The sequence below is a fragment of the Balaenoptera ricei genome, chromosome 8, assembly GCF_028023285.1.
Source record: "Balaenoptera ricei isolate mBalRic1 chromosome 8, mBalRic1.hap2, whole genome shotgun sequence".
In the NCBI taxonomy this organism is placed as follows: Eukaryota; Metazoa; Chordata; class Mammalia; order Artiodactyla; family Balaenopteridae; genus Balaenoptera; species Balaenoptera ricei.
Genome location: NC_082646.1, coordinates 62,920,237 through 62,937,956, shown reverse-complemented (window position 1 = coordinate 62,937,956; position 17,720 = coordinate 62,920,237). Strand labels below are relative to the sequence as shown.

Genomic DNA, 17,720 nt, shown 5'->3' with positions numbered 1-17,720 from the left:
AAAGGAATATTTGTAAAGAGCTTCAGCAACATTATAAACATATATGAATTTATATAATGAAAACAATGGGAAATGGGAAAAAAGCAGAAGACAAAATTGTAGGTAATATATGATCTGGACTATGCCACACAGAAACATGCATAGGTAGAAAACATTGAAAGTAAATACTAAAATGGAAATAAGTGATTTTCTCCAGATGGTGGGGTTATAGATGATTTTACTTTTCTTTATACTTTTCTGTATTTTTCATATTTCCTACAGTGAATATATACTATTTTCAATCAGTTCAAAAAAATGTTTTTGGTTTCCACTGTATATTCAAAAGGATTAGCAGTAGTAAGCAACCCACTAAACAAGACTGTAGGATGTATATGCCTAAGAAAATCTTCATCTTTGGGGAGTGGGGAAAGCTCAGTCTAAAGGGACACTGCTGACTATTTCCTGCCTTCTTGTGTTTGGAGGTGCTTTAGAAAATATATCTAAGGAATCAAGTACATAAACATTAGATGGCTGATAAACTTTATACTTTAAGAACCAAGACCACCACCTTCTCAACCCTGAAATCTAAGACCTTACACTTGAAAAACACTCCAAAACACTCAAGAGCTAACTCCATGAAGAATAAAATCCAAATCCCTTAGCATGACACTTAAATGTTCTTTAAGATCCAACCATCAAACATCTTTTCCAGCCTCATCTCCAGCTCATTCCTCTAAAATATCTTCTATCTCAGGAACACTTTTCCCAGACATGCCAGGCATTTTCCAGGCTCTGTGCCTTTGCCCATGCCGTGACCTCCTCCGTAATGCCCTTTCTAAAAAACGAAAAAAGTAAAAAACATTTTTTTAAAAAAGGGAATTCCCTGGTGGTCCAGTGGTTGGGACTCCGCGCTCTCACTGCCGAGGGCCCGGGTTTGAGCCCTGGTGGGCAAACTAGGATCCCACAAGCCACGTGGCACGGTCAAAAAAAAAAACCCAAAATGTCCTTTCTTCTGAACTTAAGGAATTCTAATTCACCCTTTACAACCTAGCTCAAATGCTTTCTCCCTTCAGGAGCTCTCCTCGTTCCCCCCAATTCAGGAATAATTGTTGTTTCCTCTATATGCTCCATATTGCTTGTTCCTCTACACACTTTACTTCATTCCTCCTTGGGTCAACGTTAGCTGCATATGCATTTCACTTGACTAATAAGCTCCTGAAGAGCAGAAACCATCTTATTCACCTATCAGCTCCGTTCCAGCACAATGCTTGCACACCACAGGTGCTAAATAATGCTGCCCAACTGAATGACAGCCAACTGGCCCTAATCCAGAGAATTCTTTCAGTGAGGCAGCCAGTGAAGCCAAACTGTCAAAGAGGACAATCCCTCTACTTTAAAGCCACATACCTAGCAAGAGTGACCAGCAGAAAATGTCATGGGCCTGCCACTTTAAGGGGACTGGCAAGCTGACTGTGTTTACACAATCCTAATTAAAACTAAAGGGCACTGAGGGAAAGAAGAGAAATAGGGAGATTAAGAGGTGTGGATTCTACAGATCACCTCTTCCTCTGTTTAGAGCCCAAATCTCCCAGCCTAGTACGTAGCGAGCTCACCAAGCAGCCTATTCTCTCCTTGCTGTCACTGTAGGATCTAAGTATTGAAAAGCAACTGATTAGGTCTCTCCAGCAACTGGCTCTGCTCTTAGGCATTGAATTTCTATTGTGGTTACATGGGGCTTTTTCTCTAAATGAATCCCACACTGCTCCAATCATTAAGAGAATCCCTTTAAAGAGAGGCTTGAAGGGCTTCCCTGGTGGCGCAGTGGTTGAGAATCTGCCTGCTAATGCGGGGGACGCGGGTTCGAGCCCTGGTCTGGGAGGATCCCACATGCCGCGGAGCAACTAGGCCCGTGAGCCACAATTACTGAGCCTGCGCGTCTGGAACCTGTGCTCCGCAACAAGAAAGGCCGCGATAGTGAGAGGCCAGCGCACCGCGATGAAGAGTGGCCCCCACTTGCCGCAACTGGAGAAAGCCCTCGCACAGAAACGAAGACCCAACATAGCAATCAATCAACCAATCAATCAATTAATCAATAAAATAAATCTTTAAAAAAAGAGAGGCTTGAAGTTAACAACAGCAGGGAACAAAGTCTCTAACCCTCCTAAATCACAATATCCACACTGTCCATTTTGATGAAATTCACCCCCACCTCCTTCAAACAATAGGTCCTACCAGGGAATGACTACCTCTCTCAAGACCAGCATGTCCTGTGATTGTTTTTCAGGAGAAAGCTCCCAGTGCCTGCTTCTCATTAAATAGCTGCTTCACGTTTGATCACTCAGCTGTGACTGCCAGTAGAGAGTATAGTCACTATAATTTAAGAACTAAAAAGGAATTCCACTCCTACCCCCCTAGTCTAATAGTCAAGCAGCTTAGAACAAACAGATAGTTCCCTACCTCAAACTTCCTTTGGCCTACCTGTTTTCAGATCTAGAACTCTTAGTATCTAACTCTTTCAATGAAGAAAAATGAAGGAAACATGGCAGTGAGAAAGAGAATCACAAAGTGACTTAGTGACAGAACCTTTTGATTAGGATGCCTAACACCTTATTTTCTTGACTAGTTATCAACAAGACCACCATTTCCAGGAACAGAGTCCAGGATACTACAGACAGCCTAACTGAAATGCATTCAAGATAGCCCCTCTGCTTTGACCCCCCCACCCATCCCCCACCCATCCCCACCCTTCCTCAAACTCAAACTGCTGACGAAAACAAATAAACAAACAACAGACAACAAACCAAGTAAGTTGATACATCATTTCTCCTACAAAAGACTGGAGCTACCAAATCATCTGCTTCAGCCACGCCACCTGGGAATCATCCTGATGGACTATGGTGTGCTGGTGAGCAGTGGCTGCTGCAGCCTGAGGAACTTGTGGCTGTTGAGTCTTCTGGAGCCGGGACTGCAGTGGCTCCTTAGCTACAATGTCCCATAGCAACATGTTCCAACCCTTTTTGACCCTCAGCACATTTGTGATTTGGGAGGACTACCACGAGAAAGGCTAATTTTCTCCACCCACTATCTTGTCACTTTGACCTAGAAGCAGGTATATGCACAGTGAGTATAAAGGAAGTGACACCCTTTTAAACACACATTTCCAATCTTGTTGAATCAAGTGAAAACTGTAATCAAAATAGTCTCCTAAGATTTACAAAACACTCCTTTGGGAACTGCCTTTAAAGTCTACTCCATGTGAGACACACACAAAAATTAAATCTTATTATTTTACAGTCCCACCTCATTCTTCACCAAAAAAGATACTGCCTTGCTTGTCTTTGGCTCACAATATCTTCTAGCTGTTTCCAAAAACTGAATCTACCAAGCAAGAGTGAAGATTTGCTACCTCTGAGAATATTCAAAAGATTGGCTTAGGGCTTCCCCGGTGGCGCAGTGGTTGAGAATCCGCCTGCCAATGCAGGGGGACACGGGTTTGATCCCTGGTCCGGGAAGATCCCACATGCTGCGGAGCAACTAAGCTTGTGTGCCACAACTACTGAGCCTGCACTCTAAAGCCCGCGAGCCATAACTACTGAGCCCACGTGCCACAACTACTGAGCCTGTGCTCTAGAGCCCGTGAGCCACAACTATTGAGCACGCGTGCCTAGAGCCTGTGCTCCACAATGAGAGAAGCCACTGCAATGAGAAGCCCGTGCACCGCAACGAAGAGTAGCCCCCGCTCGCCGCAACTAGAGAAAGCCCGCGTGCAGCAACGAAGACCCAACGCAGCCAAAAATAAATAAATAAATAAATAAAATTTAAAAAAAAAAAAAAGATTGGCTTAGAGGTCAAAAATGTTTTGAGCACTGGCAGCATCACCCGAATAAACGTAAAGGCTGAGAACACAATTACTCTGAGGGGGACAAACTTACAAATACTCTAATTGTCCCAAAATTACAATGAAGGGGACAAGGTATGGGCAATATATGTCACGTGTGTTAAAGACAAACTATTATACTAATTTACAGTCACACATATAATCATAAATTTTGGCTCTGGAAGAAATCTTCTAGATCATATAATCTAAACTGCTCATTTTTACATATAAGAAAACTATAGTCCACTGGGGTTAGGCAGTTTGTCCCTGGTCACACAGCTGGTTAGCAGTAATCAGGACTAGAAACCTAGTCACCCTGCCTCCCAGCATAAGCCACAAACATCCTAATCCATGCACCTCCCCCTTCCTGTTCCTCACTGCTGTCTTTCAAAGGGGAGATAACTCAGGACACTAAAGCACAACAAGAATGGTTTTGAAACCCAGTTGCTGAGAAATGATAGCTTAAGACCAGGACTTCTCTGCAGTGGCTCCTATGAGTATGAGCCATCGTTTAGTGCCTGGTTCACAAGAGTTCTGGGTAATCTACCTCACAACAAGGGTCAGTGAAACCCCCTAGACTCTCCTCCCACAGCTAGAAGAACATGTTTATTAAACATCTCTGCCCACCTCCTGCAGTAACCTGTTTACTTCAAGTAATTGAAAGAAGGTTACTTAGAAGAACCTGGATCAAGGAAAAAGAAAGTAGTAGACATCCTGTTCGAGAAAAAGCTGACCTATGAAAAAGCAGAGAAAGGGCAGGAACCATCTTGACTTATCTCCTGGTGAACAGCTTTCTCAGGTTCGGACAAAGTGATCCCTGGCAATCTGGCTTATAATTAGCCTCCACCCAAGGAAGGGCAAAAGGGACAGGAATGCTGTTCATTCCCCCATCCCGCTGCCGACTGTTGGTCAGCTCAGCCTCACATCATCCTGGGCAGCCCCAGCATTCTGTAGATCAGACAGCCACCGGAAGGGAAGCCACGCAGCCTAGTTCAACGGGGTGGGTCAGTGGCAGAGCACGAAGAGTCACTGGGGCAGAAAGTCTGGCCTCCTGTGGCAAGACAGCCAAACCACACCCCAACGTGGTCAGCACTGGGAAGGCTCTGCCGTACTAGGGCTCCAGTCTCTAAAGCAGGAAAGGTCCTTCCTCAGGAGGCTCCATACCACTCACATTTCCAAGTGTGTCCCTCCTGCTCAAAAACCTTCCATGGTTTTCTTCCTAAAGCACCATATCTAAATCCCTTGGCTTAACTTTCCAAGCCCTCCATTATATAGCCTCAAGTCATTTATTCAACCTTATTTCCCACTATTCCACACTGTACACTCTGAACTAATCAAGCCAGTCTTCCCATTTCTCTCTGCATGAGCCAAGCCCTTTCTCATTTCCATGCCTTCAGTTATCCAGCAGTGGTAAATTCAAGCCCCTTCAGGGGTTAGGCAGGTAATAGAAATGAATGTTCCAGTGTGGCACATGGAAAAACTAGGAAGTGTTGCCCCCACCTAAAGGCATTCAAATGTTTTAATTCAAGTATTTATGCAATATTTCACTCTGAGCATCACAATACCATTTTAAAGAGTTACCAATACTCTTTCGAGCTTGCACGTAAGGAAACTTCCCTAAGGTTAGGCAGCTGGCAAAATGCTGAGCACAGTCTCTAGGCCTGTCTGAAACCAAAGCAAGAGCTCTAAACTATTAGGCTTCCCAGCAGTACAAACACCATGAAAGATACAGAACTCTAAACTCTGAAGAGGGAATTCACTTTTCATGATATATAACCTTAGTAGTGGGATGAGAAGTCCAAACAGCAGCTTGTCTAACCATACTCCAACTGCCTCAAATTCTGTCCATCTTCCAAACCCCATCTTCCTACTAAAGTCTCTCCTAGTACCTCCAGGTCCTACTGAATTCCCTCTTCTCTCAATTCTGATGGGGCTTACAGATTAGACAACATAACTGAATGCTAAATTATGTACTGTCATGCAAAACTGAATACTGTTTCCATGTGTTTTCTAGCTTCACTATCAAACTACTGTATTAACCTATCCAGTTCTACCAAAAATGTTTAACCTGTATCTAGTCAAGAGGAAATAGTCATACAAATCCAAATTAAGAGACATTCTGCAAAAAACTAACTTGAACTCTAAAGAATGTCAATGCTATGACAGACAAAAAGGCATTCAAGATTAAGGGATTTAAAAACTGTTCAAAGTTAAAGCAGAATAAAGGCTTGACAAAGTCGTGACAACTAACGCATGCATGATCCTTCAATGGATCCCAAACTGACAAAAAGTCTATGAAAGACATCACTGGAAAAATTAGAGCAATCTGAACAAGTATTGTATACCGGATGTACTGAATTTCTGAGTGTAATTTTATTGTGGTTATGATAGGAAGATATTCTTATTTTTTTAGGAAATACTTGTTGAAATATTTAGGGATGAAGTAACATGATGTTTACATCTAACAGTCAAAAGGTTCAGAAAATGAAGGATAGAGACCAAAAATAGCAAACCGTTAACAATTAGTGAATCTAGGTGAAGAATATACAAGCATTTGTTACATTATTCTTGTAAAGTATCTGTAGGTTTGAACACTTGGGGAGTAGGGAAATCCTGTATTATAGATACACTTGTTAAATACTCAGCTCTGTGAGAGGTATAATAGGCACTCATTATGATTTGCTCACTGCCTAAGGAAACTGGGCTTTGGGGGTCAGCAACCAGACAGAGTCCACTTTGCAGTAGTTCATGAGGGGTACAGTGGCAAACTCTAAGGGAACAAGAGGTTTCCCTCAAACTCACATCGTCACGCCATAGGAAAGACAGAAAAGTAGGCAATCAAAGCTATTGTTACCTCATCCCTCACTGAGACCATCCAGAAGTCAGGCACTTGACAAATGCCCCCTTACAGGGCAGAATGCAGTTGCTACCCACACACAGGACCAAGACCTCGGGTCACACTGTATTCACCTTGCCACAGGGTACCAAAAACTTGACAGCCTGCAAAGCAAGTGTCTCTGGCCAGTCACTGGAAGGCACCCAGGTGGTCAAATAAATAAGCCTGAAATACACACACAGTCTTCACTCCTCACCAGACAAACCAGTCCTGAGCTGCAATAAGGCAGAAGAAATATGCAAGGCTGAATCACTGGCATTTCCTGCACTGGCTTCAAAGAAACTGGCCCTTAAAGAGGACAGAAAGGACAGCTGACACAGCTGCCAAGAGAGGCCTCAACCCAGAAGCATGCTGTGCAATATGCCCTCTCTCCCTTCTACAGCCACAAGATCATTTTACTTCTGCCAAGTGGTCCCTTATTAGGGTGACTGACTGCCCAAAGGCCAATCCTTAGCCTTGACTCTCTCCTCCCCTCATTGACAGCCAAGATTCTGCCCTTTCCAGACAGCTCCTCCCCCAATTTAGCAGAAAGAATAGTCAAAACTATTCCCCCCAAACCTCCATCAACTGAAGTAAGATCTCCAGAGGTGTAACATTCAGCTTTCTTCTCAAACCTACCATGTTTAGCATTTTTACCAAGGACAGAATGAAAACATGTAAAGTCTGCTTGTTAAACTTTGGAATTATAAACCGTGAAGAAAAGAAAATACAATGTTTTTAGATTTGATCCAGCAAAAAGATCTTAACAGGTTCAATGATACCAAAAATAGCCAATATATAATTTAACAGGACTAAACATAAAGCCCTGCATTTAGAATAAAAGAAATCAACCAAACTAACATGGGATGGTAAGGACCTGGTACAACAGTTCATATTAAAAAGGTTGCCTTTGGGGAGAAAAAAAGGCTGCCTATGGTGGGAAGTGGAGAACAGGCTGTTACTCCATACACTCCCCTGTGAACCATTAATCTGACAGATCTACCCAAAACATCAACGCAGCTCAGGTCACGTTAGTAGAAAATGACTCTGTGCCCCACCTCTGAAAAGCAAAGTCAGAGCACATGCAAGAAAGAATGACAACCACCGTGGTGAAGGGTCTGAAAGTCATGTCGTGGCAAATGTGAGGGGAGTACAGATGTTATGCCAGAGAAAACATGAAAACTTTTTTCAAACATATGCATGCTTGTCATGTAGACAAGGAGAAAGACTTACGTGTCCCCTTGCAAGAAGCCAAAACCAGAACTAGTGAGTAGAAGTTAAAGGAGGACAGATTTTGGTTTGATGTAGGGAAGAACTTTCAGCACAATAAAGAAGTTAAGAATGTGCATTATGGAACCCAGAATGCTTGGATTAGAACACCAACTCTACCACTTACAAACTGTATGGCTTTGGGTAGATTAATTTATAGTAGTAATAATAGTACTTACCTCATAGAACTTTGGGAAGCAGTTCATGTAAAGTGCTTACAACAGTGCTTGGCTCACAGTATACGCTGAAAAAAAAGAAAGTCATCTATCGCTATTACTGACTATTGCTATAATGGACCAGATAACCCGAAAATCTTCCTACTAAATATGCCTGGAAATGCTTAGAAAAATATAATAAAAATCCTTTTAGACTTGCTAGTTATTTTCTCTCAGCTCCACACCTACCCTGTTATGGTCTGCTCTGTGATGCTGGGGCTTGGACTCCACCAATACTATCTCACCTTTGCCAGCGGGCTCCCAGTTAGGTTCTGTCTACAGGGAGTGCTAAAGGGAAAATGGAAGGCAGGAAGAGGCTGCAAGGGACTTCCTTCTTCCTGTGGCTCGCTGTTTCTTGACAACAGCAGTTGATTCTTCCCTGCTTCTTTCTAAACTCCCTCTCAGAGGCACCAACACCAGCAGGGCAGGGCTCAACCAAACCCGGCTCCTCCAGGGCCCTCCTGTGAGCTCCTGAGAAACCAGCAACACCCTCTCCTCAGAGAATCAGGGTGCATGCAGTTCCATCGGATCCCTCCAGAATTCTAGGTTCTGACAACCCTTACCTTCTTCCCTTTGTTTTTCAGTCCTGGATGAGGCAGCTGCTTAATGCAGTTATTATATCAAAGTTACTTTAAGACTCCCTTTTTGCTCTTTCAGCCCTCCAACAAAGGTTTAAACTAAACCCCTTTACTGAATTCACTCTATTAAAATCTGTGTGTGGTTTCTATTTTCCTGATAGGATCCTAACTGACACTAGATAAACTGAACTCACAAGAAAGTAGGAGAAATCCCAGGAAACAGAAACAAAGAAGCTGAAAATTGGATTAGTGAGGCATAGCTGTCCCAGCAATGTAAGGAATTCGTGACCTCCTCATAGTCCAGGAGATCTTGAGCCCATAAAAAACAACTGAGATCTCTGTATAAAGGCTGGGATCCTCAGTAAAAAAGACAGACTAGGAAAAAAAAAAAAAATCTGTCCACAGGGAAATAAGGGAGGTTGCCTTGCTCATCTAGTAAAGTGGGAGGAAAAAAACTTTCTAGGAATTAATAACCATAGGTGCACACAAGAGGTGGATTTGGAGTTAAAAATTTATACTAAGTCTGTGGCCTGGAAATCTACAAGTACAGAAAAATTACAGACATTTTACTCCCAGGTTGGGAACAGCCTTGAGTTCCAGCAGGAGCAAATACAAAGTTGCTGCAGGAGATACACAAATGGCCAAAAGATGCTCAACATCATCAGGAAAATGCAAATTAAAACCACAATAACACTACACCTCCATGAGAACAGCTAAAATTAAAAAGACTGACAATACCAAGTGCTGGTAAGAATATAAAGAAACCAGAGCTCTCAGATACTGCAATGGGAATATAAAACAGTACAGCCACTTTGGAAAACTGGTAATTTCTTAAAAATTTAAAGATAACTTGCCATATGACCCAGCCATATCACTCCAAAGAGTCAAGAAAATACATGTCCACTCAAAGATTTGTACATGAATGCTCACAACAATTTTATCACAATAGCCAAAAACTGGAAACAACCCAAATGTCCATCAACAGTAAATGACAGGGCTTCCCTGGTGGCGCAGTGGTTGAGAATCTGCCTGCCAATGCAGGGAACACGGGTTCGAGCCCTGGTCTGGGAAGATCCCACATGCCGCGGAGCAACTAGGCCCGTGAGCCACAATTACTGAGCCTGCGCGTCTGGAGCCTGTGCTCCGCAACAAGAGAGGCCGCAATAGTGAGAGGCCCGCGCACCGTGATGAAGAGTGGCCCCCACTTGCTGCAACTGGAGAAAGCCCTCGCACAGAAACGAAGACCCAACACAGCCATAAATAAATAAATTAAACCTTATTTAAAAAAAAAAAAAAAAAACAGTAAATGACAAACAAAATGGTATGATATAGTCATGTAAGAGAATACTACTTAGGAACAGAAAGTAACAAATTACTGATATATGTACTAAATAGATAAATTTCAAATGCATTACACTGCCTGAAAGAAAGCAGACACAAAGGTACACTCTGTATAATTTGACTTAGATAAAATTCTAGAAAATACAAATTAATCTATAGTGGTTCCTGGGGCCAAGGTAAAGGGAAAGATGAACTGTAAAGAGGCATAAGGAAACTTCTGGGAGTGATGGGAATGCTCTGTATCTTGATTGGGGCAGCTTTTTGTAAGTGTATAAATCTGTAAAAACTCTTTTTACTTTAAATAAAGCATATTATAAATACATAAATTACAATTAAGCAAAGCTGATAAAAATAAAAAAGCTGTTCTTGAGAGAACTGACCTCAACTCAAGCTACATAAGGCTATCATAGATGATACTCCTTTGAATATGAGCTCACAATTCAAAATTATAAAATACTTGAGGAAACAATCCATCATGACAAAGAGTCATTAAAACAAACGGCAGGATTATACCCGCAAAGCTTCAGAAAATTGAACAGACACATTAAGTTAAATTTATTTAAAATTAATATAGATGAATTGAAAACAAGACAAAAACAAGATACCATGAAAAACAAAGAGGCAGATTTGAAAATAAACCGAAGAGTACCTGAGGAAATGAAAAACTTAGCTAATGAAAATAAGACTTCAAAAAGTAAATTAGGGGCTTCCCTGGTGACACAGTGGTTAAGAATCTGCCTGCCAATGCAGGGGACGTGGGTTTGATCCCTGGTCCGGGAAGATCCCACATGCCACGGAGCAACTAAACCCACACGCCACAACTACTGAGCCTGCACTCTAGAGCCCATGAGCCACAACTACCGAAGCCCGTGTGCCTAGAGCCCATGCTCCAAAACAAGAGAAGCCACCGCAACGAGAAGCCTGCGCAACTCAACGAAGAGTAGCCCCCACTTGCCGCAACTAGAGAAAGCCCACGGGCAGCAATGCAGCCAAAAATAAATAAATAAATATTTAAATTTATATATTAAAAAAAGTAAATTAGTTCTAGCTTAAGAGTAATTAGTATGCTAGGAGATAGATTTAAGGAAATTATCTAGAGGTAACACAGAAAGATAGAGACAGAAATCATGAAGAAAAGAATAAGAGATGTGGAGGACAGAATTAACAATAGAAGGTTCAAGGTAAGTTAAATATGAGATCAGGGAGAGGCACTATTTAAAGAGGTATATGCCAATAAAATGGACAACCTAAGAGAAATGGACAAATTCTTAGAAATGTACAATCTCCCAAGACTGAATCAGGAAGAAATAGAAAATATAAATAGACCAATTACCAGTAATAAAATTGAATCAGCAATTTAAAAAAACTGCCAATAAACAAAAGTGCAGGACCAGACGACTTCACAGGTGAATTCTACCAAACATTTAAAGAAGAGTTAACACCTATTCTTCTCAAACTATTCCAAAAACATTACAGAGAAAGGAATGCTTCCAAACATTTTCAAGGCCAGCATCACCACAACACCAAAACCAGACAAAGATATCACAAAGAAAGAAAATTACAGGCCAATATCACTTTATAGTTGTGAAAATCCTCAACAAAATATTAGCAAACCAAATTCAACAACACAGTAAAAGGACCGTGCACCATGATCAAGTGGGATTTATCCCAGGGATGCAAAGATGGTCCAACATCCACAAATCAATCAGTTTGATACACCACATTAACAAACTGAAGAATAAAAATCATCTAAATGAATGCATTAAACGCTTCTGACAAAATTCAACATCCATTTATGATTTTAAAAAAACTATTGTCAAACTGGGTCTAGATGGGACTTCCCTGGTGGCACAGTGGTTAAGAATCCACCTGCCAATGCAGGGGACATAGGTTCAATCCTTGGCCCAGGAATATCCCATGTGCCACGGAGCAACTAAGCCCGTGCGCCACAACTACTGAGCCTGTGCTCTAGAGCCCGCGAGCCACAACTACTGAGCCTGCGTGCCACAACTACTGAAGCTCACGCGCCTAGAGCCTGTGCTCCGCAACAAGAGAAGCCACCGAAATGAGAAGCCTGTGCAACGCAACAAAGAGTAGCCCCTGCTCAGCGCAACTAGAAAGTGCACGCATAGCAACAAAGACCCAATGCAGCCAAAAATAAATAAATTTTTTTTTAAATGACAAAAAAAAAAGGTGGGTCTAGAGGGAACATATCTCAACAAAATAAAGACCACATATGATAAGCCCACAGCTAACATCATACTCAACAGTAAAAAGCTGAAGGCATTTCCTCTAAGATCAGGAACGAGACAGGATGCCCACTCTCACCACTTTTAGTCAACATAGTATTGGAAGTCTTAGCCACAGCAATCAGGCAAGAAAAAGAAATAAAAAGAATCCAAATTGGAAAGGAAGAAGTAAAACTGTCACTGTTTGCAGATGACATGATACTACAGAAAATCCTAAAGGGGCCACCAAAAAAAATTAGAACTCATCAATGAATTCAGTAAAGTTGCAGAATACAAAATTAATATACAGAAATCTGTTGTGTTTCTATACACTAACAAAGAGTTATCAGAAAGAGAAATTAAGAAAGCAGTATTATTTACAAATGCATCAAAAAGAATAAAATATCTAGTAACAAATCTAACTGCGGTAAAAGACCTGTACTAAGAAAAAGACAAGACGCTGATGAAAGAAATTAAAGATGATACTAACAAATGGAAAGATACACCATGCTAATGGATTGGAAGAATTAATACAGTTAAGTCCCCTACATACAAACAAGTTCCCTTCCAAGAGTGTGTTTGTAAGTCCAATTTGTTCCTAAGTCCAACAAAGTTAGCCTAGATGGCCAACTAACACAATCGGCTATATAGTACTGTACTATAATAGGTTTATAATACTTTTCACACAAATAATACATAAAAAACAAACACAAAAATAAAATTTTAATCTTACAGTACAGTACCTTGAAATGTACAGTAGCACCAGCTACATCACTGCTGCTTTTATGCTTACTTCTGGACATCTTGGGCTTGAAATAAAGATACTGTACTACTGTACTGTACAGAGTACTGTACAGAAAAGTACACAAAAGCAGAACCACTTGTAGAGGATGCATGCACGTGACAATGTACGCCAGACACGTGAACTACCTTATATGATTGGACATTTGACTGCATGTTCACATCTTTGAAAGTTTGCAACTTGAAGGTTCGTATGTAGAGGACTTACTGTATTGTTAAAATGACCATTCTAGCCTAAGGCATTCTACAAATTTGGTGCAATCCCTATCAAAATACCAAGGGAATTTTTCACAGAACTAGGACAAATAATTCTAAAATTTGTATGGAAACACAAAAGACCCTGAATAGCCAAAACAATCCTGAAGAACAAAACTGAAGGTATCATGCTCCCTGATTTCAAACTATACTACAAAACTATAGTAACCAAAACAGTACACCAAAACAGACACACAGGGTTTCCCTGGTGGCACAGTGGGTAAGAATCCGTTTGCTAATGCAGTAGACATGGGTTCGAGCCCTGGTCCAGGAAGATCCCACATGCCACGGAGCACCACAACCGTGCGCCACAACTACTGAGCCTGTGCTCTAGAGCCCGTGTGCCACAACTACTGAGCCCACACACCACAACTACTGAAGCCCACGTGCCTAGAGCCCGTGCTCCGAAACAAAGAGAAGCCTCCGCAATGAGAAGCCCACGCACCACAACAAAGACCCAACGCAGACAAAAATAAATTAATTAAATAAATAAATTAAAAAAAAAAAAAGACACACAGATCAATGCAACAGAATAGAGAATGCAGAAATGAACACACACTTACATGATCAATCAATCTACAAAAAAGGAGATGAGACTATACAATGAGTAAAAGTCTCTTCAATATATAGCATTGGGGGCTTCCCTGGTGGCGCAGTGGTTGGGAGTCTGCCTGCTAGTGCAGGGGACGCGGGTTCGAGCCCTGGTCTGGGAGGATCCCACATGCCGCAGAGCAGCTGGGCCCGTGAGCCACAGCTGCTGAGCCTGCGTGTCTGGAGCCTGTGCTCCGCAACAGGAGGGGCCGCGATAGTGAGGGGCCCATGCACTGCGATGAAGGGTGGCCCCCGCTTGCTGCAACTGGAGGGAGCCCTGGCACAGAAACAAAGATCCAACATAGCAATCAATCAATCAATCAATCAATCTTTAAAAATAAATAAATAAATAGTATTGGGAAAACTGTACAGCTACATGCAAAAGATTCAAACTGGACTTTCTCCTTTCTCACACCATATACAAAAATAAATTCCAAATGAATGAAGACTTAAATGTAAGACTTGAAACCATAAACCTCCTAGAAGAAAACTCAAGCAGTGTGCTCTCTGACATCGATCTTAGCAATATTTTTTTGGATATGTCTCTTCAGGCAAGGGAAACAAAAGCAAAAATAAACAAATGGGACTACATCAAACTAAAGAGCTTTTGTATAGCAATGGAAACTAGCACCAAAAAAATGAAAAGAAGACCTACTGTATGGGAGAAGATATTCACAAACAATATATCTGACAAAGGGTTAATATCCAAAATATACAAAGAACTCATATAACTCAACATTAAAAAAAAATAACCAAATTAAAAAATGGGCAGAGGACCTGAACATTGTTTTCAAAGAAGACAAACAGATGGCCAATGGGCACATGAAAAGATGCTCAACATCACTAATCATCAGGGAAATGCAAATTAAAACCACTATAAAATATCACCTCACACCTGTTAGAATGGCTATTATCAAAAAGACAACAAACAACAAGTCCTGGGGAGGATGTGGAGAAAAGGGAACCCTCATGCACTGCTGGCAGAATGTAAATTGGTGCAGCCACTATGGAACACAGTATGGAAGTTCCTCAAAAAATTAAAACAGAACTACTATATGATCCAGCAATTCCACTCCTGGGTGTTTATCCAAAGAAAACAAAAACGGGGTGAAAAGATATATACACCCCTATGTTCATTGCAGCATTATTTATAATAGCCAAGATATGAAAGCAACCTAAATGCCCATGGATAGATGAATGGATAAAGAAGATGTGGTACATATACCTAATGGACTATTACTCGCTGTAAAAAAGAATGAAATCTTACCATCTGCGACAACATGGATGGACCTAGAGGGTACTAGGTAAGTGAAATAAGTCAGACAGAGAGAGACAAATACAGTACAATTTCAATTATATGTGAAATCTAAAAAACAAATGAAAAAACATAACAAAACAGAAAGAGTCACAGATACAGAGAACAGGTGGTTGCTAGGGAAGCAGACTGGGGGGATGAAAAATAGGTGAGGGAGATTAAGAGGTACAAACTTCCAGTTACAAAATAAGTGAGTCACGGGTATGAACTGTACAGTGTGAGGAATATAGTTAATAATGTAATATTTTTGTATAGTGACAGATGGAAAAACATTTTTGGGGTTTTTTTTTTCATTTATTTTATTTATTTTTGGCTGCGTTGGGCCTTTGTTGCTGCGCGCGGGCTTTCTCTAGTTGCAGCAAGTGGGGGCTTCTCATTGAGGTGGCTTCTCTTGTTGCGGAGCACGAGGCTCTAGGCGCGTGGGCTTCAGTAGTTTTGGCTCGCGGGTTCTAGAACGCAGGCTCAGTAGTTGTGGCGCATGGGCTTAGTTGCTCTGCGGCATGTGGGATCTTCCTGGACCAGGGCTTGAACCCGCATCCCCTGCACTGGCAGGCGGATTCTTAACCACTGTACCACCAGGGAAGCCTGGAAAAACATTTTTTTTAAATAAAGAGGGGAATTTTTACAAAATTGAAAGGTATGAAATCTCAGATTGAGGCATCACTATAAGCCCCCAGTAGGATAAAATTAAATCCACACCATGTAATGAAACTGCAGAACACAAATGACAAAAAAAAGGATCTTAAAAACAACCAGAGAAAAAGGCAGGTTACATACAATGAAATAATAGTTCAATTGTGAGCATAGTTCTCAAGAGTAACCAAAAAAGCCAGAATTTCTGTAAAATGACATTTTCAAAGTGCTGGGAAAAAAAATAATTGGAAGCCTAGTACGCAGCTAAACTATCAATCAAGACTGACAAGGAAATAATGATATTTTCCAACAGAGTATTTACCACTAACAGACCCTCACTAAGAAAACATCTGAAGGGGGAATTCCTCAGTGGTCCAGTGGTTAGGACTCCACACTGCCACTGCAGGGAGCACAGGTTCGATCCCTGGTCAAGGAACTAAGATCCCGTATGCCGCTGGCATGGCCAAAAAAAAAAAAACAAAAAAACTGAAGGATGTATTCATCTATTTGACACAAAAAGAAGGGACAAAATGCAAGAAAGAATAATGAAAAAACAAACAGTAAATGTATATGGGTAAAATGAAATAATCAGTGACAGCACAAAACAATTATTATTTATTAGAATTGTTCTAACGTTAAGATGGACTACCTTTGGGAGTGGTCTCATTCTTTGAAATGCTCATTTTGAGTCTGGACAATACGTTTCGATATGTTTAATGTAAACTGGGTAAGAGGCTGAAATAAATGACCCCCGACATACCTGACCATAGGGTTTTATCAATTAGACACAGCTGTCAAAACATTCCCTGATCAGCTCTGTTTATCCATCTGTGGCAGGGCTTTCCCCTATCCTAACAGTTCTAGAACTCAAGTCTTAGTTCAAGGCATTCCTCCCACTCCCATATTCCATAAATTAAAAAATGAACATTCTAAATAGAAATGTTCCTTATATGAGCTTTTGGTTAAGATCTTCTAGTTTGGGGGAGTATAGTTTTGGGCTTTGGATTAGGATTCAGGCTTTACAATTAGTCATCATTTGCTTGAACTTGGGCCAAGAAGAGAATACTTTGGCAGCTTTTACTAAGAAGCATGTGCCTCTTCCTCTGAAGGAGAAAATACCACACAGGAATAGAGAGCGAGGAACACATAAATTCATCCCTGCTGGCTGAAAGCTGCCTTACTTGATGTGAACATTCCCTCTAGGTTCCCATATATTTACAGCAGTAAAGAGCTCCACAATATAGAGCTCCAATTCCCTTCCCATCAAAGGTTTCTGCTCACCACACTTGACTATCCAGAACTTTAGAAACACATGACCAGGCAACATAACCAGGCAACAGACCCCAGAGAAACGGAAGCATGCATTAAAGTAAGTATTATCACATTTTTCGAAGGCAGTGCCCTTCCAGGCAAGAGTACATAGTAAGAGGTTCAAAAGCCACTAAATACAGATGGAAAAGCCAGGCTCCTATCCCTTTTCAGCCCAAGTAAGCTCATTCATTTCAAAGCATACGTTAATGACCATGATACATTTCACACCCTGCATAGGCATGAGAATGGAGGTACAAAAGACACCGTCTCTATCTAGTAGGGGAGACAAACACAAATACCAGATGAAAGGCGCTATCTCAGGGGTAAGCAAAAGAGGGCTCCCAGAAGAGGCAGCATCAACCCAGCTGGGCTCTCTCCCATCAACAACCTTCACACAGTCACATCACTTATAGTCAAAAATGTTTACTCTCCAAGATGCTTCCAAGAAACAG

The 17,720-nt window shown here is 41.3% G+C and overlaps 1 protein-coding gene across 1 annotated transcript in view; it reads right to left on the bottom strand.

Annotated features, from left to right (window-relative positions):
* NUMA1 (nuclear mitotic apparatus protein 1) overlaps window positions 1-17,720 on the bottom strand; it is a 76,615-nt gene that overhangs the window by 58,153 nt on the left and 742 nt on the right. The gene's annotated exons all lie outside the window — the stretch shown is intronic.